The sequence below is a fragment of the Lupinus angustifolius genome, chromosome LG19, assembly GCF_001865875.1.
Source record: "Lupinus angustifolius cultivar Tanjil chromosome LG19, LupAngTanjil_v1.0, whole genome shotgun sequence".
In the NCBI taxonomy this organism is placed as follows: Eukaryota; Viridiplantae; Streptophyta; class Magnoliopsida; order Fabales; family Fabaceae; genus Lupinus; species Lupinus angustifolius.
In genome coordinates, this window is record NC_032027.1 from 15,323,725 (window position 1) to 15,349,409 (window position 25,685).

General features: G+C 34.4%; 1 pseudogene; it reads right to left on the bottom strand.

Moving 5' to 3' along the window:
• On the bottom strand, positions 24,240–25,210 carry LOC109334021 (annotated as a pseudogene).

Consider the following 25,685-nt stretch of genomic DNA (forward strand, 5'->3'; position numbering starts at 1 on the left):
GAAATTTTGGGACATAAGTTTCTAGAGCGTTCACTATACTGGGATAGACGTGCATGGCCTTTAATGCACGGGCTTTACAGAATACACCTTTGAAAAGGTTGTGTGTGGTTTGATGCTGGAGATAGAGTTCAAGACTACGAGTCACTCTAGTAAAATCTGGATCTTATTCACTATGCAAAGGTTCAAGTCGGATGACACATTTGTTTATGCACAATCTTATTGAGACTACAAATATTCTTGAAAATTGTTTTTTAATTTCAAGTGGGGGATTGTTGGAGCATGGTTTGTTGAAAACCATGAGTGAGAACTTTTGGGTGTGAAATATAAAAAACACCCAAGTCCCACATAGAAGCGTTTGAAAAAAACAACTCTCAAAGTCCCACATGGAAGAGTTTTGAAAAAAATAAAAAAAACAAGCTCCTAAGTCCCACATTGGAGAAATGAGGAACATGAGAAAAATCTCATGTTATAAATAGAGGCTTTGTCCCTTCATTTTAACTTGCACCAAGTTGAAGGCGTTTCCTATCAACTTCTCTTTCTCCCCCTTAATATTCCGTCGACGCATTTCCGGCGAACTTCTACCCCTTTCTTTCCATGGCACTTAAGAATTGGCACAGGCAGCTTGTAGTAAGTATTGTGGGTAAAGAATTGCCACAGGTAGCCATATTGTGGGATTTCGAGAACTGACACTGGTAGTCAGTATTGTAGGAAGAGAATTGGCATGGGTAGCCATATTGTGGGTAATTTCGAGAATTGGAACTGGTAGCCATATTGTGGTGGGTGTATTCAATATTGGTTCTTACAGTGTAGTAAGAATTTGATAAAAGAGATCTGGGCTGTTTTATCCTGGGGACGGCGTGGTTGATAGTCTGCTTGCATATTTTGGGCAGTGCCACGAAACGTCTTAAAGAGAGCGACCTGGTCGTGACTCAGCCAGTAAGTATTATTTCGTGCCATTTAGAATTGCTGCAAGCTACGGTAACAACAACATTACATGATCTGAGTAGGTACATTGTATCTAAGCTATGGTGAAATATATGCCCATAAAATCATTCCAAATAAGAGTTGGCTCGAGGCTCGCTAGATGGGAACTTGTTGATCGCCCAGCGTGGGTATTGATATGCCCAACACCCAGTTTGGTAAGTCCTAACCTGCCCAGCCTTGCTCATGAATCTTGCTTGATTGAGCATTTTTGGAATTTATGATAATTGTCTCGGTCAAGATCCTTCCCAATATGAATATATTATATGATGTGCAAATAGGAAGATTGGTGCTCAGTAAATGTTGATCCTTTTCCCGTTTGATGCTTGGTTCCCATATAAGTAAGTTTTGGCTCGCCCATGCCCACGGAGGAAACAAAATGATGAGAGATCCACCTAGCCCTTCAAGAAATCTCGGTCAATAATGAGCACCCTCGTGCCAATTCTTTAAGGAAGAAATGAGGATCAATTAGTGCCCAAATATGGTAAGTCATTTATGAGTTGGCTCCATGCTTGGTGATTGTCTCAGTCAGACTTGGTCATCCTCATAATGGCTCAGTCAAATGTTCATTTTCTCCAGGCCAAACTATTGTTCCACGTGCCAAATCTCTCAAGATTCAAAGTTGCTTAATAAGTGCTCAGTTATGGAAACTTATTAAAGATTTGGTCCATGCCTTCTTAATGGCTCGGTCACGCGCATGTTATGGAAAGTCTAGGCGCTAGCTCCTGATATGGTGCGCCTAGCGCCTGGTATGGAAAGTTTCCCCTTGGTTGGCTCCCAATAAGGCAGGTTGTGGCATGCATGGTTGATCATATTTATTCTTCCCTTTTCTATACCTGTATTTACATGGCAAAAAACTTTATTATATAAAATATAACATCATCATAATAAAATCCCTTTATTGTTTTTATAATAACAAAATCTTAATAAAATTAAAATCCTAAATTACACGTGGGCACTTATGGTCCCACTTATTGAATGTAGTTCAAACACTATTTTTACCCTTCCAAGGTCATGGCCTTCCTGTGGTCCTTCACCCTGGCTAAGGCAATATACGGGCCTTGCTCCGTCCATGGGCCTTGTTGTTGTTGCTATGAGGTGTTCCACGAGTAGGTTAAGAATGCTATGGGCCTACTTGGCCATGGCTCGAGTTATCGGCCCTCCAAGTCCACGTAGCTCTTCCTCTTGGATGGGCTTTGGTGGGTCATCACTATCTCACCATGTCATTAATAGTATTTATTATAGCAAATCTCCTTATTCATATCATAAAAACTAAAAATAAATAACTCATTTCATACATCTTCAAACATTTCAAATACATCATCTAATAGACAGTCTCATACAATCGAAAACATATGTGTATGAGATTGCATTTTCAAATAATTTAATGCATTAAAAAAATCACATATTCCTTAGCTACATTTCAGGCACTTCCATGCATGAGACTCATCAAAAATTGCATTCTAATTATCATTCATGCATTCTCTAAGATGTGTATCATGCATTTCTAAAGTAATATGTGGTCAATGTTAGCATGTCATATATCATTTAAATTATAGGCAAAATTTATGGAAGTTAATGTAAGGTTAAGATGACAAAATAAGAGGGGGATTACTTTTTTGGTCAAGGTCAAAATTTTCTAAAGTAAAAACGTTAGATTATGTAGCAGGGGAAATGTTGTAGAAAATTAACCAAGTACAAAGTATAAAAATGTAGAGATATACCAATAATTTTATATTGGTTCACCTTCTTGTTCATTGAAGGCTACGTCCTGTACTCTTGCAGCACAAGAGATTTTTCATTGATATTCTGAGTTGCAATTACAAATCTAACTCTGAGATTACCAATACATTACACACTCACCAATATCTCATGCACTTAGTATAACACTTCTTCTAAGCAACATTATTCCCCTTTCCACCACACCCTATGGTGAAATGTTCACAAAAGATGAATGAAGAAATTTGCTAGGGCAATAATTGCCTTACATGATATGGTAGTGCTATTTCTTGCAATCCTTAATATCTTCTATATAAAAAGTATACAATGCTCTTAGTTTTTAAGGTATGAAACTCAGAAAACATTTGGTTGCAACTTCAGAAATATCTGAAAGTTAAAACTCAAAGTTGTGAGAACAAAGTGTAGGAAATTGCAAAAAATTGTATGAAAGATTAGTGTGAAAGTTCTATTTTGAATTGGGTGTTCCAAGGCCTTTAAATAGGCTTCCAACCAGCCATTTGGAATGAAACTCATTCGTTTTGGATGAAAGCTATCCAATTTGAATTTGAAAATATGGTGTAACAACTCTCTGTAACTAATTACAATAAGCAATAACTGATTACCCAAATATTATGTCCAACTGAGTAATCAGTTACTCTATGTTGTTTTTGTTGGGTAACCCATTACTTAGTTTAGGTAACCTATTACTCAGTCCCAGTAACATGTTACTCGCTACGTGTTACTTATGTCCAATAACCTGTTACTCAGGTCAAGTAACCTATTACTTAGCATTTTGAAATTTGATTTTGTTTTACTCTAAGTTTCCAATTAATTTAAAAAAGGTTTTCACTTTGAGCATTATGAATAATTATATATAGAAGATTAAGGACATAAGTACCAAACTTAGAAGACTTATATAATCTAGAATCTTAAAGTCTTCAAGATCTTCTTCTTTTTTCTTCCTTTTGATAATCTTCATGTCTTCATCAAAACCATATCAAGGTAAGAAGTAAGATCTTTTTCACAGTTAAGTGAACACCATCAAGGTGATGACTTTCTACAGTTCACCCACAGTTGAGCGGAAGAACAACTTTTTAAAGTATGAGTCACAACCTCTATTTGGAAAGATTTCCAAAAAAGATACTAGGACTGTTTGATTGAATGACCTAAATACATATTGGGACAATTAATTTAATGAACCAAGTGATTTGAGAGAACCAATAAATTAGTAGGAGATCCACCAATTGAAGTTAGAAATATATAGTTATTGAAACCATAGCTTTAAGGGTGACCTGGAAATAAACATGATGACGTCTAGAGTTGAAAATTTTGAAAACTAATTAACACTTACTAATTGTGATTTAATAGGTATTTCATTCCATTGTATTCATTACTCATCTGATACATGATATCAGTTGCATCATTCAAAACATGATAAACATCATATTGCATCATAATAATGTTGTGATCCGTTTTTTGGTTGAACACCAATTCCATGACTAAGTAGGAGAGAGAATGAATATTCACCCCTTTTCAAATGTTTTAGATTTGTCACTAAGGGTTTTTGTGAATAAGACATAGAAAACTCTATTTTATATCCAAATTTGAAAAAATGGTCTATTGAAAAAGTGTTCTTAGCTCGGGGACTGATTACATATTGAGGGAGGTACTAACACTATGTCCGCCAGTATGAAAATGATACTCTCGGTAAGTGCATGGATCTTTATACACTTAACTTATTTTATTAAAATTTAAATTATTAAAACAAAAATATTATGTTTTTCAGTTTTTGTATTTGGCAAGAGTTAATCTTGCTCCTTCATATTCCTAGGTGTAATAAGGAAATCAAGACAATGTAGTTATGGGTTAAAAATTGATTTATTAATTGAGGTATTTTTTATTTATTTAAAGATTAAAAGATAAGAAACAATGCTTAACCGTAATATGTGGTTCCCACCTCAAAAGAATGAAGTAGTAGCTCTATGTCCAGACCACATCTCAGCTTAAAAGAGAAAGAAAATATGATATTGATTATGTTCACTCTTCTAGTAGGATATCGATGCATGCTATCAGATAATCGATTTTAATTGAAAAAGACTGGTTTCACTTTTATCAATTTTAATCAAATTTCCATACCTCTAATCAGCCACCTCAGCATATAGTCAAGGACTCTCAGTCAAAATACATTTAAAACACATTAAACAAGCATACATACAAATAAAAAACATGAAATAGTTTGATTAAGAGAATTAAGACATTAGACAATCAACTTACATAGTTTTTATTAAGAATTTCTAGTTCTCTTCTTAAGAAATAAAAAGTATCTCTAGGAAAAGGTTTTACTAAAATATCGGCAAATGGTGGACCATAACGCAATCGAATCAATTATGCTACTGTATCAAACTGTAACTACATCAAAATCAAAAATAGATTTTTAATCACACAAAAGTGATATCCAATGGCTACAATCTGTATCACAACAGTTGTAATAAGCACAATTACACTGAACATTATCACGTGCACAATTTAAAACACCGGATTAAGCCTTTTTAACACGTACACTGTCTAATGTGGTACCCCAAATTATTTATATATAAATGTAAGGGGTCTTCACAGAATTTTCTCAACTAATTACATTATTACACTTTTCACTGTGTTTAACATGTAAACGTTGTTAATTAGGCGTTCTTATAACACATTTTTTGTAGTGAAGATTGGCCAGAAACTCTTAATTTAAAGAAATTTCACTTCTTTCTTTTGATATGAAATTATTGTTCACATTGAAGATAGGTAGTTACAATGAGAAGTTACTTGAGGATAATATGACTGTTGTATAATTGTTATCATACATGCACGACTATAGACTGGTGTGAATATGTCTTAGAAGGAGTGTGAGCATTGGCAAAAAAAGGAAGATAATATATTGGTGACCTATAGACATGCATGACCTAAATCGGATTATGAGTGTTGAGTACACTCTTCTTGGCACTCTAAGGAACCTTATAGTATTAAACTAAAGTTCTAGCATGGATCGATTTGAAGGTTGTTATATGGTTGCATAATTGCCATGGCACATATACAATCGTCTAACTATAACTAGTTGCAAAGACGGTTGGGGATACTTGAAATATGTTATTGGATGATATCTCATATTGTCTAATATTGGGATGAAGGTGAGAGACCATTATTATATTTAGACTCAAGTCCTTTATTATAACATCCACAAATTATACACACCGGTTAGAAACACCATTGGGTCTTCCGCCCATGTGTTTGCTAGAGCTTGTAGTTCATACTCTCTAATAATATCTTGTTAGCCATTAAATGCTCCCGATAATGTAAGCACAATTAGCCAAACTTCAATAACAAGTTATATTGTCTACTTCACTTCTATTTATTCCATGCCCTTTTTAGATTGCTTGTGTCCAATGTTACACAATGATCAGTTTTAATTTGTTGCACCATCAATTGGTATCAGATCCGATTGGTAGAAAACTCTTAATCCATATGGAAAATTCATGTTGGAAAAGTTAAATGAAACTCATAACTTTGGATTAGGACAAAGGAGAATGAAAGATGTGTTTGCTGGACAAGGTGTGTCAAAGATAATACACGTTGATAAAATGGATGAGTTGAAAGAGAAATAAAAATGGCATGAAGACCGTGGCGGGGATCACGATAGTGTTAGATCCATAACCCTAGAAGTTCATATATTGGATTAGGGGCAAAGTAGATATAGGAACTCAGATGTCAAGTCAAACTCTGAGATAGGTGTTGGCAATATCTGTTTAGATGTTGGTTAGGATGATCTCATTTAAGATAAGAAATAGAGTGTCTGTATGGTGTGTGTGTAACATCATGTTGAAGGATATTAATTGCTAGCGGACCCACAAAAACACCTTGGTGCTGGCTGACTTTGATGCAAAATGTAACATGAGCATTGGCTTGGATGGAAGTTTAACACATGCACGATGTGACATGAGTAGAAAATGATGGTAGAGATTAAGGCTTTCTAAGGAAGTTCCAAAGTTCAACTTGATTGAGTATTAAATATGACAATTGTTGGTGAACTTTGGCATAGTGGTTCCATAATGTCAAAAGGCATCTTATCATTGGAGAGCTATGTGGCATGTTCCATTAGATGATGGTACGTGAAGGTGCACTACAAATTTCGAGAGCTACACTCTTGTTAACAACATCAAGGATACTTAGAAAGGCTTATGCTGAATGGAGATTGATAATTAGATTTTCCAAGGAGTAGGATATTCGTCTATTTCAATCAAGGTAGAGATTGTGGAGGATGCTTGAAATATGTTATTGTATGAAGTCTCAAATAAACTATATTAGAATGAAGGTGAGAGGTCAATGTTTTATATTGGAATCAAGTTCCTTGTTATAACATGCACCAATTAGAAGCAACTTTTAGGCCTTGGGCCCATGCATTTGCTAGTATTTGTAATCCTTATTCTCTAATAATAATATCAAGTTAGTCGCTCAACGCTCATGGGGATGTAGGCAGAATTCATTAGACCATGTTAACAAATTCTTTGTCTTATTCATTTCTATTTATTTTGTGCCCTTTGTTTGATTGTTATGGTTAACAATGTGCAACGATCACTTTTATTATACCTACGATATTGAAAACAACTTATAAAGTTTCTCTCGTTTAAGACAAATAATGATGATTAACATGGTTTTAGAATGATATATATATATATATATATCGTGTGGGGGTTGATTAGTTATGGATGTATATATTCCTACTTGATTCATTAAATAAATTTGTGCCTCCTTAATGGTTTCGTCCTGGTTCAAGCCAAGTCGAGGCTACACTAAACTGTGAGGCTTCGACTAGTTACTAGTCATAGAAGAAACCACCCTATATAAGTGATGATTAGGACCGGAGAATCGACCAGACCAAAGAACATTCAGAGATGACCAGACAGATCCTTAACAATAGTACATGGGACCATAACCCTCTAATACACAATTGTCTCGACGCCTGCATAGGACTAACATGCCATCGAAACAACACAGACCTCAACCATAATTGCACATGCCGCCTACACCCTTTGCCACCTCCTACTACGTGAACATGCCCAATATGCAAAAATGAAGACTAAAGAAGGCTATTGCCCAACTATCTATAGTACATACATGACAAAGCTATTTGTTAAGTGCCAAATTGATCATATATTACACACCATTTTATGACATTTTAACTACTTAATCAACTCAAAAGAATGAAATTATACTAATACAGGATTAAAACTTGTTTAAATGGCGAAGTCTCACCTCTAAAGTGTTTTCTAGGCTTGATCCAAAGGAATAATTGCAAAAAGCTAAGTTCCGGACAAAAGCAAGGATTCAACTATGAGTAGTTCGAGTAAAATTGCGATATTGCATTCGTTCACAGTTGGATCGAGCTGAATTTTGGATATGTTATTCCTAACTAATGGATCTTCAATATATACCTTCAGTTAGGAGAAATATGGAAAATTGGTTGCGTTAAGATTCGTGCGACTTGGCCATTTAAACCTTCTTTTCCTAACTAATGGATCTTCAATATAAACCTCCTTTTCTTTTGAGATTCGTGCAGAGCCTCTGAAAATCTTTTTCTTTTTAGCATTCTCAGTTTTGGTGGGAATAGTTAGTTTATCATTGCTATATTATTCCTTAACCAAATACAAATACTAATACTTAAAACAACCAGACACTAGAAAAAACAACATTTCATGAAAACACAAAAAATAACAAAAGACAGAAGAATCGTGGGCTGCATCCCAGGTCTGGTGATCCGTGCCTAAACTCCCCACACAACTAATGATTTGACTTGCTAGAATCCATACATATTACATTATTCCATTTCTCTTGGAATAGACATAACATTTATGTCATTCTCCTGACTATATTTCTTCTTATTTCATTTATAATAACTTTATTTCTTTTATTAGTCACATTAATAATAATTATCATTGTAATATTTGACTATAATTATAGCAAATGCAAAGAACTCAGTTGGTAATTGATAATTGTAATATTAGCTTTGCTTTTATCATATTTCAACAATTTTAAGGTATGATGTGGTGTCGGACGTAAGGGCTATATTTCACTTCCTTATAATTTATAGGATTAATTATGTTTCCACACCCTAAAAATATCTTTTTTAAATAAAAATCAAAATAAATTAGAATTTTTTAATCAACTTTTAATATGAGACGCGATATCGGACGTAGGGCTATATTTCGCTCATTTTAAAAATAATAATTTAAATGTTACTTCTTTTAAGAAATAAAATCAACCCAACTAAGAAACCTTTTTCTACCCAAAGAACTACATAACATTGATTCCTTAATAGGGATACGTAGGAGTAAGATTTCATCTTGTCACACATAGTAATAAATAAATAATTTTTATTCCTTTTTAATAACTAATTAAATAACCAATTAATTTAAAGTACAAAATAAACTATACAATTTAGTGAGGGGTACCATTTAAAATGAGCGGATATGGTGCTAATACATTCCATAATTCGTAACCGACTCCCAAACCTCGATATCAAAGTCCAAGACCAAATGCAATTGGGCCAAAATATTTTTCTACATTTTTTACTGAAAAATATAATGGTGACTCTAATAAGGTCATGCAGCCACAAATCGAGGCGCGACAGCTGACGACTTCTATAGGGAATTTTTTAAGAGAGTCAGACACATATTATTTTTTATTTTATTTTATTGTTATCTTTTACAATATATTATCATATTGACATAAGTATATGCTCGATACCCGAGCATTAAATTAGAAGGGAGATCCGCCTTGTCAGTGTGGACTTTGGGCCCCACTTATATTGGCATGATGAACCACCCATGTTGTTAGCAAATATCATGAGTCTTACCGGTGTGGAATATGGGTCCCACTTGTAATCCCTAGGGTATTTATGATTGGATGCAATCTGGGCACCTTATAAGCAAACCCTATAAGATATATCATATAAAGGCCTTATATCCCCACCCTAGGGTTATGGTATTAGATAACCCATAAAACCCATTAAGTATACCATATCTAGGACAATGAAAACATATATATTATATATATATATATATATATATATGAGTGGGGATCCACTTATTCTAAGAGTAAGTTTTTTAGACTTACTCCCCATCCTAACCATCAATTCTATGGACATCTAATGGTTTAGATCATCTACTCATTAATTGAAACCATTGTATTTCCTATAATTGATGGCTAGGATGGGGAGTAAGTCTAAAAAACTTACTATTGAAGTAAGTGGATCCCTCCTCTAAATATATATTATTCGAATATTCATTTGTGCATTCAAGAATAAAAATCTTCATTGATTATGTTATGCATTCATTTATTTGTGCATTTATGCATTCATTCAATGCATTCAAAAATAAAAATCTTCATTAATTGACTTATGCATTTATTTATTACGTTCAAGAATAAAAATCTTCATTGATTAACTTATGCATTCATTCATTGCATTCAAAAATAAAAATCTTAATTAATTGATTCATGCATTTATTCATTACATTCAAAAATAAAATTCTTCATTGATTGACCTATGCATTCATTCACTTATTCATTGCATTCAAGAAGAAATGTTTTCATTGATTGTCTTATGCATTCATTCATTGCATTCAAAAATAATTTTTTTTATTGATTGACTTATGCATTCAAAAATAATAATTTTCATTAATTGGCTTATGCATTCAAAAAGAGAAATTTTTTCATTCTTTCATACACTTTTAAAAAATAAAAACATCATTCATACATACACCAACTCATTAATACATTCATCAAAAATTAAAATAAATCATTCAAAATTGTATTTTAATCATTATCCTATCATGTATTCTAATATATTATCTCATCATCATAAATCCTCATATTCTCAAAAAAATCTCATGTATCATATGCTTCAAAATATTAGTCTCACATCATTCATACATCCCAACATAAATCAAATGCATCATCATACATGCCATGTATTATTTTAATAGTATAGGCTCAAGGTCAGCATTACTTGCATTTCATGTATTAAGTTGCATTTCAATCTATATAACATGATAGGAAAATAAAGAAAAATGTTCACTTCATGCACATTCTTCATTAATAAAAATCATTTTTCTACATGCATTTCATGATCACATTGCTAATGGCACTCATCAATTGCAGAGTTGGTTTTAAGAATACTATTGTTGGACTCGATTGAAAGCGATCAAAGTCGAATAAGAAATTCAAGAAGATAGAGAGACAATGCAATATCTCCTACCCCAGCTAAATTGGAGAACAATTTGAAAACTTTTTCTTCACTTAAGGACCCCAAACAAGGTCAAATCCTCCTAACTCGCCCACGTTTCCTTTTTCATAAGTAAAATTTTCTTTTCAAATGCATATCCTTTTTAGATGTATATAATAATCCATTGATCATGCAAACTTTAACATCTCATACCTCACCCTACCAACCATAATAACCTAATCACATCAACCGGAAAAAACACCACAAAATAAACCCGAATAAAATTAATTAATGCATTAATATGAGATATAAAAATAAAAGGGAGGATGATGCAAAGATAAAACACAAAATGATGGACATTTTTAGGCAGATCTGTTCGATGACACAAGACGTTTTTTGGTAACTCCAAAGCAATAAGAAAATATCACCAGTCACCCTATTTGAGCCTAGACATCATGAAAGCAGATGATTATTGAATAACCCTCAATATGTCAATAACCCGAGATGCTAGCTTTTCAATCGTTTTCCTTGACATTCGATTATTAAAGGGGATAATGCATTCTTTAACATTACTCATGTGACTGAGTGATAAAATAATATAAGGGATGTTCCTAACTTAAAGTGCAAAAAAGTGAAAAATTGTGTAGAGAAAAAAGCTCGTTGAGAATCCACAATTAATATCTCAGGCAAAAGTTAGGGCAAAAGTTCAATATTAGTGATCACAAAAGGAGCATTTCGTAGCAAATTTTTGCCTACATCTTTGGTCATTCTTATCAAAACGTGGAAAATTCCTTTACTTGTTGAATGTCATGTAAGAAAGCTGTTGAAAATAGGATAAAGAAGAAAGGTGAAAGGTGAGTATGGAAAACACAAATTGTTGAGCCTTATATCCTTTTATTGAAAACACTTAGCGAAGCCACGATATAAGTCTAAAAAGACATTGTTGATGACTTATTTGCTTATTATGCACATCATAAAAAGAAATCGCTGACTCCACAAAACTCATAAATTTTGATAAAAATATCTTATCTTTAATGCATAGGGTTAAAAATCATTTTGTCTATATAATTTTCACCTCATTACCACTCACGGCCTAAAACACAAATTAAATCATATAATTATCACTACCACATCTACTGAAGCCCAAACTCAAATAAAATACTATCATCATTATCACCACATCTACTGAAGCCCAAACCCAAATTAAATACTATCATCACTACAACCACATCTACACAAGCCAAACCTAAATTAAATTTTATCATCACTACCATATCACCACTCATAGCCCAAACACTTTCCAAAGTTTGTATGATCATTGTTTTAAGTTATTCATGAAATAAGGAGTATGAAAAGGAAAAGTGGGAGCCTCTCAAACCAGGTAAGATTTTGAGATGTTTCATGGTCTAAGGCCTTCTAGTCAAAGTCTACCAACACAATTGAAAGAGAAGGACGATTGTTAATATCTCATATTGGGCAGTTTTTGAGTTGATCCCATTGTATGATTGAATATTATAAGAAGCCCAAGATTGTGGTAGTTTTTTTTGGATGACCTCATTCGCTATTGGAGAGTTATAAGCAACTCAAAACTAGGGCAATGATTAAGTGACTTCATGTAGCTCTACAAGTAGATTCAATCACAAGGAACCCTAGGAAAAGGAGAATAATTCTAAGTCAAAAATCTCCAATGGTGACTTGGGATCATAATAAAATGAGAGAATTCCTGACAGATGTCTACATAAGGTATTCTAGGAAAAAACTAAGGAAATTAAATGAACACCCTTAAGGTGAAGTCTTACTACTACACATCATTGATCATCCAAATTGTGGAAATTTATAAACAATAACCACCTAAATGAAGACAAGATGTCAAAATAAGCATACTGGGGCAGTTTTTGTTGTGACAAAAATATCAACGCTTTGGAAAGAATTCCACAGCCAGCCTACACTGGGGCACTATGACTGAGTTTAGCCACTATCCTCAAGATTATACTAAGGTAAATTTTTATGGACCACCGTAAGAGAAAGGCATCTTCAGCTAAACTAGGATACATTTTTTATGAGTGAAAAGTTATGGTACCAATCAACAGTAGACATCAAGGGTCGCTTCGGTCGAGTCTGCAAAAGTTTATAAGTTCCATGCAAAAGATATAAAAATAAACCATGAATGATAGATTAGAATATTTGTGCATGGGTCTTACCTATCATTCTATTACATTAAAAAAGCATATGATATTTATATCATACATGACATAAATCAAATACTCTCATAATGGCATCAAATACTGCATATACATGACATACACAAAAAATAATAGCATCAAACAATGGATATACATGACATACATACATTAAATCACATCAATATTCAACTCAGTGTATGTTCTTATTAATCAAACGATGCAAATAAATAACATAATAACATAAAAAAAAGTATATACATGACATACTAACAATGCATATACATGACATACTAATAATGCATATACAAGAAATACATACATTAAATCATATAAACATTCAAGTCAATACATACTCACTTTAATCATAAAAATATCAACATGAAATTCATGCATACACAAGCATTCAAATAAGGACACTCCTAATCCCCCAATTTTCTTATGTTAAACATCAACCACCTTTCATGCATCATAAGCATCATTATGTATACTCATGTCAATCAATGCATAGTCAAATTTATACATTAATCATTACAGTACAAACATCAACATGAACTTCATGCACACATATCCCAAACAACCATACCATTATATTATTTATATGAACCACTTCAAATTGTACTTTCGATGTCAAATTGAGGGGTCCGTGCTTGACGATGTCAAATTGTACTTTCGAGGAACCCCGTGCCTAATGACCTCGTAGTCAATCCTTCTAGGCTTCGTGCCTGACTTTTTAAATTTGAGGGTTCCATGCTTAACGACCTCAAATTGTACTTTTAAGAACCCCATGCTTGATGACCTCAAAGTCAATCTTTCTAGGCTCGTGCCTCACTTTTTAAATTTGAGGGTCGTGCTTGGCGACCTCAAATTGTACTTTTGATGACCCCGTGCTTGATGATCTCGAAGTCAATCTTTCTAGGCTCAATGTCTGACTTTTTATTTTGAGGACCCCGTGCTTGATGACCTCAAATTGTAGTTTTGAGGACCCTGTGCTTGACGACCTCAAAGTCATTCTTTCCAGGTTTTGTGCCTGACTGTTTATAATTGAGGGTCTTGTGATTGACGACCTCAAAGTGTGCCTTCGAGGACCTTGTGCCTGACGACTTCGAAGTCAATCTTCACAGGCCCCTGCCTAGTGTTTTCAAATTTGAGGGCCCCGTGCTTGACTACATCAAACTGTTCTTACAAGGACCCCATGCCAAGCGACCTCAAACAAAAAGTCTTTTGTATCTCAACAAAATTAGCGTTCATTTCTTTACTAGTTACTTATCATTACAACACTCAAACTTCAACTTGTGTTCTATATAATAATGCAAATTCATTTTTAATTAATTCTTGTTTAAATTTCGAATTTTTGAATTATGTGCCATAATGTTACAATCATTTTTTAAGGCAAGAATCAAATTCCATAATTTTTTCTCTCCCATAAAGTAAATGGGAGATTTGACACATGTGGTAATTCAAAATGCTATAAAAAATAAAGTTAGCCACCCATCAACTCACTCATAAATTTCTCATCCACCTTTCACTCACCCACAAATCCATAAAATTTTTATCCAAAAAAGTCTTTCATCCATAATCTATTTCCAATAATCCTCAACAATTGTCTCAATCAAAAATACATTCATCTATCATTTTCCCCCTAAACATCATCTTCCATGCACAAACAATCATTTACAACCAAAAAACAATCCAAGAAAACCACATAAGCCAGAAAAATACAAAAAAAATCTTTCTTTTATTTTCTTTGAGATTCATGCGGAGCCTCTACAAATATTTTTATTTTTAACATTCTCAGTTTGGTGGGAGTAATTAGTTTATCCTTGCTATATTATTCTTTAACCAAACACAAATACTAATACTTGAAACAACTACACACTAGAAAAAACAACATTTCATGAAAACACCAAAAATAACAAAAGATAGAAGAATCGTGAACTGCATCCCAAGTATGGTGATCCGTGCCTAAACTCCCCACATGGATTACATTATTCGATTTCTCTTGGAATAGACATAACATGTATGTCATTCTCCTAACTTTATTTCTTCTTATTTCATTTATAATAATTTTATTTCTTTAATTAGTCACATTAGTAATAATTATCATCCTAACATTTGACTATAATTATCGAAAATGCATATAACTCAGTTGATAATTGATAATTGTAATATTAGCTTTGCTTATATCATATTTCAACAATTTGAAGGTATGATACAGTGTCGGACGTAAGAGATACACTTCACTTCCTTGTAATTAATGAGATTAATTATATTTCTACACCCTAAAAAGATTTTTTTAAATAAAAAACAAAAACATTAGAATTTCATAATCAACTTTTAATATGAGATGCAGTATTGGATGTAAGGATTATGTTTTGTATCGTGCCTCAATTTTCGGCTGCACGACTTATTTAGAGTTGTCACTACATTTTATTGTTAAAAATATAGAAAAATCTTTTAAGCCCAATTACCTTGGACTTTTGGATTTTTGATATCCACGTTCGAGAGTCAGTTACAAGGTAGAGAAAGTATTAGCATCCTACTCGTCCGTCTTAGGCAGTAGCTTTCACTAAAATATATGACTTTATTATTATTATTATTATTATTATTTATTATTAATTTATCTTGGTTAATTAATTAATTATTAAAATGAAAAAAATTATTTATTTTTATTATTGTGCCTGGCAAGATTGACCTTCGTCCTACGTATCCCTATTTAGGTAGAAAATGTTTTGTTGGTTGAATGTATTTTAATTAAGGAAAATATATTTTTTAGTAAAAATGTTTATTTTGCATGTTAATTTATAGGTGAAAAAAAGTTTTTATTTGATGAATATTTGTCATTTATTTAATTAATAAAATTGAATTTAATCTATTTTGAGATTTAATCGGTTGAAAAGAAGCGGTGTAGTATGACTTTTCGAAGATGATTTGAGAAGAAATAGGCCTTTGGGGCGACCTTCTCTCCATCTTTGTTTAATTCTCAAAATTACTTTATATTTTGAAAAATATTCATTGTCATGTTTTATTTATAAAAAAAAAATGTTCAACTTTAATGAAAATAATTTTTTATATTAACATTTTTTAGTAATGAGATTATGAAATTAGAAAGAGAAATAAAAGGTTGTTACTTTATTGCTATTTTTGTTGATTTTTAGTTATTGATATTTATCCAAAAAATACTATTTATATTTTCAAAAAAATATGTTTTTATTTCAGGATTAGTCTCTCTTAGATATTAAAATATCACATTTTTACTTACTAAATGGTGTTGATTCTATAATATATAAGTAGACATATAATGCAAAAAAAGGAAGAAAAAAACAAACCTGGGAGAGTTATGATCATTTGCAGGTGAGACCATGTAAGCTTGTTGACATGTCACGTGCACATTGGCTGGATGATGGTGTAGCAACGAGGAGGCCACATGACTGTCTCTGGTTGGATGAAGTGGAGGGATGCACAGGTTCCAATGTGCACTCGCCTGCACAGGATTCTGTGCCTCAAATGGGGTAGTGATCTGGTGTATCCGTTTTCACTAAAACCAGATATATTTTCGCCCCCTGATTGGTCAAGCCTATGGTCAACGTAAGATGAGAATTAGTCCACGGATTGGACGTCTAAGATACTATCTAGGGAAGGTTGCACAGAGTGGCCAGTAGCCTTGCACTCACTAGATTACTCCCTGGCCAATTCTCTCTTCTTTCTCACTGTTGTGTTTTTTGGCAGAATGATGGTGCTTTTTTGTGTGTGGAATCTCCCCTCTTCTTTGGTGAATAAGACACTCTATTTATAGACTATGACTTACCACATGTGCTTATTGAGGAGAATATCTCCCATTAATTGATTAGAGGAGGTTAAGGGGAGAAAATGAGATTTGCAACATAATCAAATTGATTTGAAATTTGCTTGATTTGATTTGCTTATTCTCATATGACAACCCTAATAGGGATACGTAGGACCAATGTTTCATCTTGTCAAACACAACAGGAAATAAATAAATTTTATCCCTTTTAATAATTAATTAAATAACCAATTAATTGAAAGTATAAAATAAGCCTTGCAATTTAGTGAGGGGTACCGTTTAAAACAGGCGGATAGGGTGTTAATACCTTCCCTAATCCGTAACCGACTCCCGAACATGGAAATCAAATTCCAAGGCCCAGTGCGATTGGGCCAAAATATTTTTCTATATTTTTGACTAAAAAAATGTAGTGGCGACTAGAATAAAGTCGTGCAGTCGAAAATCGGGGCGCGACACTCAGTGCACATAGTTGTGCCCAACGCAATGGGTGGTGTGTTGAGCGCAAGGAGGTGCACCTTGTGCAAGTTGGTGTGCTAAAAGGTCGTGCTTAACCAACTGGAGGTTGCTCCCAATGCACATGCGGCACGTTAAGCGCAAAATCCAACATACAAACACTCTTTTAGGACTTCCAACTCTAGCCATTAGACATACACTTTGTAATACTTGTTTTCTAAGTTTCTAGGGTAGTTTGGGTCATTTTAGTCATAGGATCAAGGTGTAAGTATTAGAGGAGTTAATCAATGCTAATTTGTGCGATTCTTCCATTCCATTAGTTGTGTATTATCCTTATCTTACTTACACCTTATGAACATGAATCTTTGTTTTGATTGAATGTAACATAAGCTTGATGTATGCATATTGATTCATCTATTAATTCATGAAGTTTTAATTATCTTTAAGTTCTTGTATTTTCTTAATGCTTGCTTTAATTTTGATCATCTTATTGCATGATTATTGAATAAATTGCTTACTCTCTTACATGCATTATTTTGAACTTGCATAACTCAACAGTTGATACATTTTCCAGACATAAACTTGAATTACTTGTTATATAATGCACTTTACTTTGTTAGTATTTAGACATATATAGAACTAATCTTGTAATGTTATAATTAACTCTCAAGTTAGATGACATAAACTACTAGACTTAGAGAAATGCTTGATGGTTCATATAGCTTAATTTTGTTAATCTAGACTACTAGACATATATGTAGATTAATAAAGTCTTAGTATAGACCAAGACATTGGCGACTAATACAATTGAGGTGTTTCATTTAACTCAACTTTGTAGACTTGGACAACTAGACATAGAGGCATGTTATGCAGGTCATATTTCTTAATCTTATGAATAAAGTTACTAAACATAGAGGTTTGTTGCATAAGTTGCTAAATTGACTAAGCCATTAGCTTTTAGTAATTTTGAGGTCATTGCATGGATTAGATTAATCATTATTGAATGAATTTACTTTAAGAATCAGGTGTGTACAGATAGTAAGTGTGAAGTTCAATCCCAACTCCTTTTATCATCATATTACAATCTTGCATTATAGTTGTGTCATCAAACAAACAACTCTTCAAACAATAACTTAAAATAATAATTTTTAGTTGAAAGTCTAGTATCTAGTAAGTCCTTGTGGATTCGAAAACTCTTACTCTATACTTGTTTATGACACAGTTTTGGAATTTCTATACCAATTTTCTAGTTAGCATCATCTAACACTAGTAAAGTAGTCTCACCTTATTTGGGGCATGGTCAACAAGATAGATGTTTGGCCATGCCAACAACATCTACCAGAGAGTATTCCATGTCATTCTCCTATATAAATAGGAGCACCCCCGTCAGGAAGCTAACACCTAAAACTCTCTCGATTACTCTTGCACTTTATTCTCTACACATATATCTCAATCATTTACTAACTTGAGCATCAAAGTATATTTTCAGCTAACCCACCCAAGCACTCCTAGGCTCAACTCAGGTGATATTCAGACGATACCTTACCCAAAATCTACCCTTCCATCAAGCTATTTCCATATCAAATAATATTGGCATCATATATGGCTTACCTTTACCATGGTGACATCTAGAAATTAAGCAAACCCCCTTAGTCGCATAGAAGAAGCACCTACAAACTTGTCTCCAAACCATAACACTCGATCACTCAATGCTCAACCCATATACAATATTCCAACCAAGCGAGCGAAACCGTGATATTACTATTAGACAACCATAACCAACTACACAATAACTCTTTTAGATGATTGAAAGGTAAGAACAACTCATTTGAAAAACCAATGAGGATGAATCACAATATGCATGAGGTCGAGTCCGCCAGAGAATCCCACCCTATCTATAAACCACCAACAACCAAAACCAATATAATACACCTTACCCACTCCTCTAACCAAAACTGTTGGGGAGCTAAGCACCCCTTCACAATAGGTATCATGTCTTACAATCTTCCCACACAACTTAGCCACCCAACTAACATCGACCAATATGATGGGACAACTGACCTACAAGACCACCTCCGTGCCTTTAATGCTTCCATGCTTTTCCATGGGGATTAAGACCCCATTATGTGTCGTGATTTTTTCTCTCACTGAAATGCACTACTCAACAGTGGTTCACACACTTGGAACCAAACACCTAGTGGTCGAACCTCACAAATAGGTTCAATGTCCGATTCATAGCAAGCAAAGAGGAACCTCGCTCTTCACGCACCTTGTCTAGCATTAAGCTAGGACAACATGAATCAATTTGGGCTTACCAAGACCGATTCAATGAAGCAATCATGAGGATCCGCAGTTTGCATCTACATGTGGGATTACACCTCATAGTCACTGACCTCGAGCTGGTCTTTTCGAAATAAAGTTGGCCTAGGATCAAGTCACTCACGTGGTGAAATTCCGCTCCAGGCCCTAGAAATTCATCAACCTAGAGGAAACTCCAAATGTTCCACCCATAGATGACCTCCCTACACACAATCCCTCATAGGAAAACAAAAGACCCCAAACCACCGAGCCACAAAGACCCCCAAGAGACGTAAATACACTATATATACCCCACTAATTGATAGTTGCTCTAGATTTTGCAAGAGGTCATGTCTTCCAACATGAACCAACTTCCAAAACCTAATTCCAACAGAAGGCAAGGGCAACGTGACCAATCCAAGTTCTATGAGTACCACCATACATTTGGCCACAACACCAACAACTGTATTCAATTGTAGGATACAATCGAAGATCTTATACATGCGGGCCAACTGCGACAATTCATAACAGGATACTATCACCAAAGAAGATACTTCCCATAGAGACGTTCTCCATCATATTACGAAAAGAGACGTCCCCTAACGAGGGAAGGACAAATGACTATCATCAGGAGTGCCACAAGCCACATAGTCTGGATGATATAAACTCCATTCAAGTAGGGATGACAATGAAAACTAAACCCGTGGATACCTGCATTAATCTAATGGGGAAAACCTGATGTGATTGGGTTCGGGCTTTACCCAGATTTAATTTTTGGGTTCGGGTTTGGTAGAGCAAAGAACCTATCCCGAATCCACCCCGAAGTAATGTAATTCAATTTAAAAGTGAAAGTTCTTTAATGTGTCCATTTTTTAATTTCTAATTTTACTTTACATACTATTGGCTCTTCAAACATAAATGAAATGATATCATAACTTCCTTAAGTATATTTATTATTTTTGGGTTTCCATCAGGTTCGGGGATGGTACCATTTTTTTCAACCCCGTTGAGTTCGGGTACGGTTCGTAATTTTGAGTTCCGGTTTGGGCATGTACAAACCCTACCCCGATCCATCCCGTTGCCTTTCATAATTTCAGGAGGGTTCGTGGCAAAAGGTACCTCTAAGTGTGCACAAAATATATATCTCAGAGAGGTCATGCACATGGCAATAAGACATAATATTTGCCCACACACCAACAATATAGTGGCTCCCCCAATCTCACCCGACAACCGAGACTATGAATGCATCGTACGGGGGCATGATGATCCCTACTTGTCACAATGCGACTAAACAACAAGAAAGTTTAGATGTTGTTTTTAGACCAAGGTAGCTTGGAGAACTTCATGTTTCAAGACCTATTTGAGAAGATGGAGCTACTCGACCAAGACCAAGACCTATTGCCCTATGATGGTCAATTAGCCAGCTTCACTGGGGAAAGGATAACCACGAAAGGGTATATGGATGTATGGTTGAGTGTCGACAACCAACCCTTATCCTGAACAATCAAAACCAAATTTATGGTTATTGATTACAAATCAGCCTACAAGACTAGTAATGGTCAACTAACTCTCAGCTCACTCGAAGTTGTGGTCTCCACGCAACATTTATGCACAAAATTCCTATATTTGGACCTTAGAGTATGCATGGTGTGAGGCGACCAATATAGTGGTCTCCATGTCAACCGCGCACTAGAATGGATACACCCACCAATAAAACGACCCAAAAACGTTCAGATGGTAGAACTAAAATTTTATTTACTATTTACCTTAATCCATATGTATTGTTTTTAAATAGATTTAATTAAATTCACCAAGATTATGGACTAAATTAAAATTAAATATTATATTTAAAATATTAAAACCAATTTACTAAATAAGCCCAATTAGGGAAAAACATGTATGTCAATTTAAAAAGTAAAACACTAGTTTTTTAATTAATAATAACTAGAAGACAATAGTTAACTTGTTCTAAGTAAGTTCAGTACCTTTAAAAGAAGAAAAGAAAAAAAACCCAATGGTTTGAAAAGCCCTATTCACTAAACACACAATAGGTTAAAATTTGAGTAGTATTTTTAGGCTTTAGGTTTTCTCTTCTTCCTCCAGCACATTTTCGAAAGCCTTCCTTCTGTAACAACATCATTATTTCTTGCTCTCCAACAAACCTTTCTCGTTATATGTTCTAGATCTGGCCTAATGAGCCATAAGAATCGCCACACTATTGCTTCTTTCTCTTCAATCCTCTTTCATTCTTTAGATCGTCGCCAATTTCATGATTTTCATGGGAGATTTCAAGAGTATCGGTTGCATTGTGATTGTAGCAGACTCGTGACTCACTAGCTCCCTCAAAAATGTAAGATTGAGCGATCCCATGAAGTAAATCACGATCTTGTCAACTATGGTGCAAAATATCATTCTAGTTCTCGATTTAGATGTTAGACTCAATCTTCTTAGCTATATCTCAATATCATGTTCTTCATTCCCACTATTATGTATATCTAAGAAATGAACCAAATTATAAGCTAATACCCAAAGTCACATGCATTATGAAATTCATAATCACTTGATGATCATCTAGTATGATAATTAGCATGTTGCACAAACTCCAACATTCATGTGTACTAGGTATTGCATCCAAGGAAAAAAGAATAACATCTATAGAACTGTAGTGAGATTAAAGTTTAGTTGTTGTATCCACAAGGGAGCAAAGAAGGCCATATTAACATAATATCGCTTGACCACAGATGGCGTGTATTTTTATTAGTATGTGAGTAATTATCCATTTGCTCCCTCGCGTTTTTTGTGGGCACCAACACAGTCTCTAATAAATTTAAATTAACATTTTGGTCCCCGACTTTTAAAACATAGATCCATGTTAGCCCCAATGTTATCCCCGCTTTTTAATGTTAACAGAATTACTAACATGACACGTTAACTACACATGTAGCATTTCTACAATGGCAAAATTTGACAACTCAATAGAACAATGTCGTTTCGATTTTAAAAAAAATTAAGACCCAAAAAGACAAAATTTTGGCCCATCTTCTTCCTCCTCACCGGCTCCAAGAAATAAACACATATTTTAGTCCCTGAATATTTTCGTAAATAGCATATTAGTCCATACTCGTAAATAAATTTTTATACCCTAAACTTGGTTTTTTTATCCCGTATCTTCACCCGAAAACAGTGGCCAAATCATTTCCCTCTTCCCTCTCTTAGATAGGGATGAAAACAAGCACGGATGGACATAGAGTAGTAGCTACCCACTACCCGTTTTAAAATTTGGGAGTGTTACTTGTACGAGCCTATACATGTGTGTAAGGCTAGCATGCAACCAAACCAACTTGGTATATATATATATATATATATATATAAAACCTTTTGCAATATATTAAAAATAAATTAATTATTTGAGTTGTCGAAATGAACCAATTCGAACTGAGCTGAATAGTTTGTGAACTTTAACCGAATCGAGCTCAAGCTAAAAAAATAGCTCGTATCGAACTCATCGTATTTCAAGCTGAGAAAATCCTTATCGAGCTAAACTCTAATTCGACTCAGTTCGGCTCAGTTTCTAATATGAGATTTTGGTATTTTTGACTACATGAATAAATGGGATAGAAGGAATGTGGGGTTGGTAAAAAAACAAAGAATGTCCAAAATATTCATATAAGGAACCTTACTTAAAGTACAAGCAAAAGAGAGATAAATAAAACGAAGATCAATATTTGTTTATCCTCGACACGCTTGCTCGATGTCAAAAGAGGGAAGAAGACTGGGAAATGTCTGAATAGTGAGGATTAGGGAAGGAAGGATTAAGGGTTTAGGGAATGGGAAAGGAGACTGCATAATGTAAGTGAAGGTTAGCGTAGTGTAGTATGTATTTTAATAAAAGTAATAGAGTAATTACATAGATCATGAGTACCCACAGACACAAGTATCATAATAATCGCACATACCTGTATGTATGACAAATATTTTCAAAAATCCATTTATAAAACCTAGGAGTACTCGTATGTGACTCATGCCTGTGCAGACTTAACCACATGTATAGGTTTTTTAGTCATCCCTACCTTGAGTATATTTCCATTTTGCTTCACTTAATATAATCAATTATTATTAAATCTAACATCATCAAATTCGTCATACTTTCTAATAAAACATGAAGATTGAATTTGCAATCTAATAATGAAATTACATGTTTACTGAAAAAAGGTGGAGATATTAAAACGAAACCCTACAAAAAAAAAAACAGAGAAAAACAAAACAATCTTATGTATATCGCAACATAAAATCCTATACTTGAAACAACTACAACAAAGGGTTCAAAACCATAAACATGTTAACAACGAGTTAGGATCCTATTCATTAATGGAGAGGCAAGTGATCATTTTTATACTTACACATATGGGTAAAACTGTTATTACATTATATCTTAAGGGTAAAAATGTCAAATCATATTACATTTCTTTTTTGTTTTTGGTGTACTTTGTCTCTCCATTAATATAGATGATCCTAACTTGTTAACAACAACTTTGGCCGATCACCTTCGTGAACCTGATGGTGATGAAAGGTGTGATGGTTGGTCAATGAATATTGGGGAACTTTGCGATGAACACACTACGGCATTATCATCCAGCGATGGTGCTTCCTGCAGTGGTCCACCGGGCTAGGTAGGCGGAACTTTATTCTTCCTAAATATCTCACTCGGCAAGCGAACCTTAGAAATTCCAAAAATGGTGACTAAATTCTAATGAAAAACGGTTTGAGTCTCTATGGCCTAGACTATGCTGGTGTTGAACGCAACATAGTAGTTGAGGTGCAAAATGTTAGGTGTTAAGCTAACAACACCCATGGTTTCAGTGGCGAGTGTGGGTTGAACCGAGTTGACAATGAACTCCAATGACCCAATATGGTAATAGGAATGTAGAACGTGAAACTTGAGCACAACTACTTTCTTATCTGCTGCTGGTGATTGAAGGCTCACCGATGGTGGCAGATCGGCGAAAGCATTGTTCACAGGGATGTACAACGTGATTATGGTGTCGTCTTCGTCATTTTTGAATTCTTCAACAACATTGAAAGCGGAAAGCAGCGGTGCTGCCATGTCATAATTATGATTGTCAATTAGAGCTTTTGTAATGTTGAGACCTAAATTAGGTTGTGTTTATGACTCCATGAGATTGAAGCCATAAGGGATAAGAAGGGATTAATAGAAAAGATAGTGATATTGTAAGGTGGCATTTGAAGGGGAATATGGGGAATGAGAGTGGATAGAGACGATATTGGAATGGTGGTCGCACATGAAGTTCACAGACTGGACGTTATTAGTGGACAGCCAGTGGTTTGGAGGAGGGTGGTAACAAGTTTTCTGGATGAAGAGAGGGAGTGGAGGTCGGACCAGGAGAGGAATTGGAGGAGGATGTCGGGAATGGTAGAAGGAGTGATGTGGGTGTGAAGAGGTGAAGAAGGGGAGTTGATGGAATGATAGAAAATAAGGAGAGCACGTGGCATATCAAGCCAAAGGAAAGGGTCCCACAAAAGAATAATTCTGTTAGCAAAGATCCGGGAATTTCAGCGCCAAGAAAGGGAAATAGGAATCGCATGATCAACACTAGGTTGTAGGATTACGTGCACCCATAGGCTATATTTACGCAATGATGACAAAAGCTTTAGGCATGCATATAATGAGAGAATTGTCTCTACTTCCTTCTTCCTTTTATTCTATCTTTAGTGCATCAAGTGTAACCGAATTGCCCTTCTATATTCATAATATACTCTATCTTCCATCCAATTCCTTTCTCTTAATTTCCCTGCACATTACATTTGGTGCTTTCATCTCACCATGGCAGAAAACACCCGGTTGAAAGAGCTCAACACTAAAGTCAGGCGCAATGCTGAAGCCATCGAAAAGCTCTACAATGACATTCACGAGCAGGTGGCCAGGTTAAAAATAGCTAACTCCAGTCGTTTTGAACAACTGGAGTCA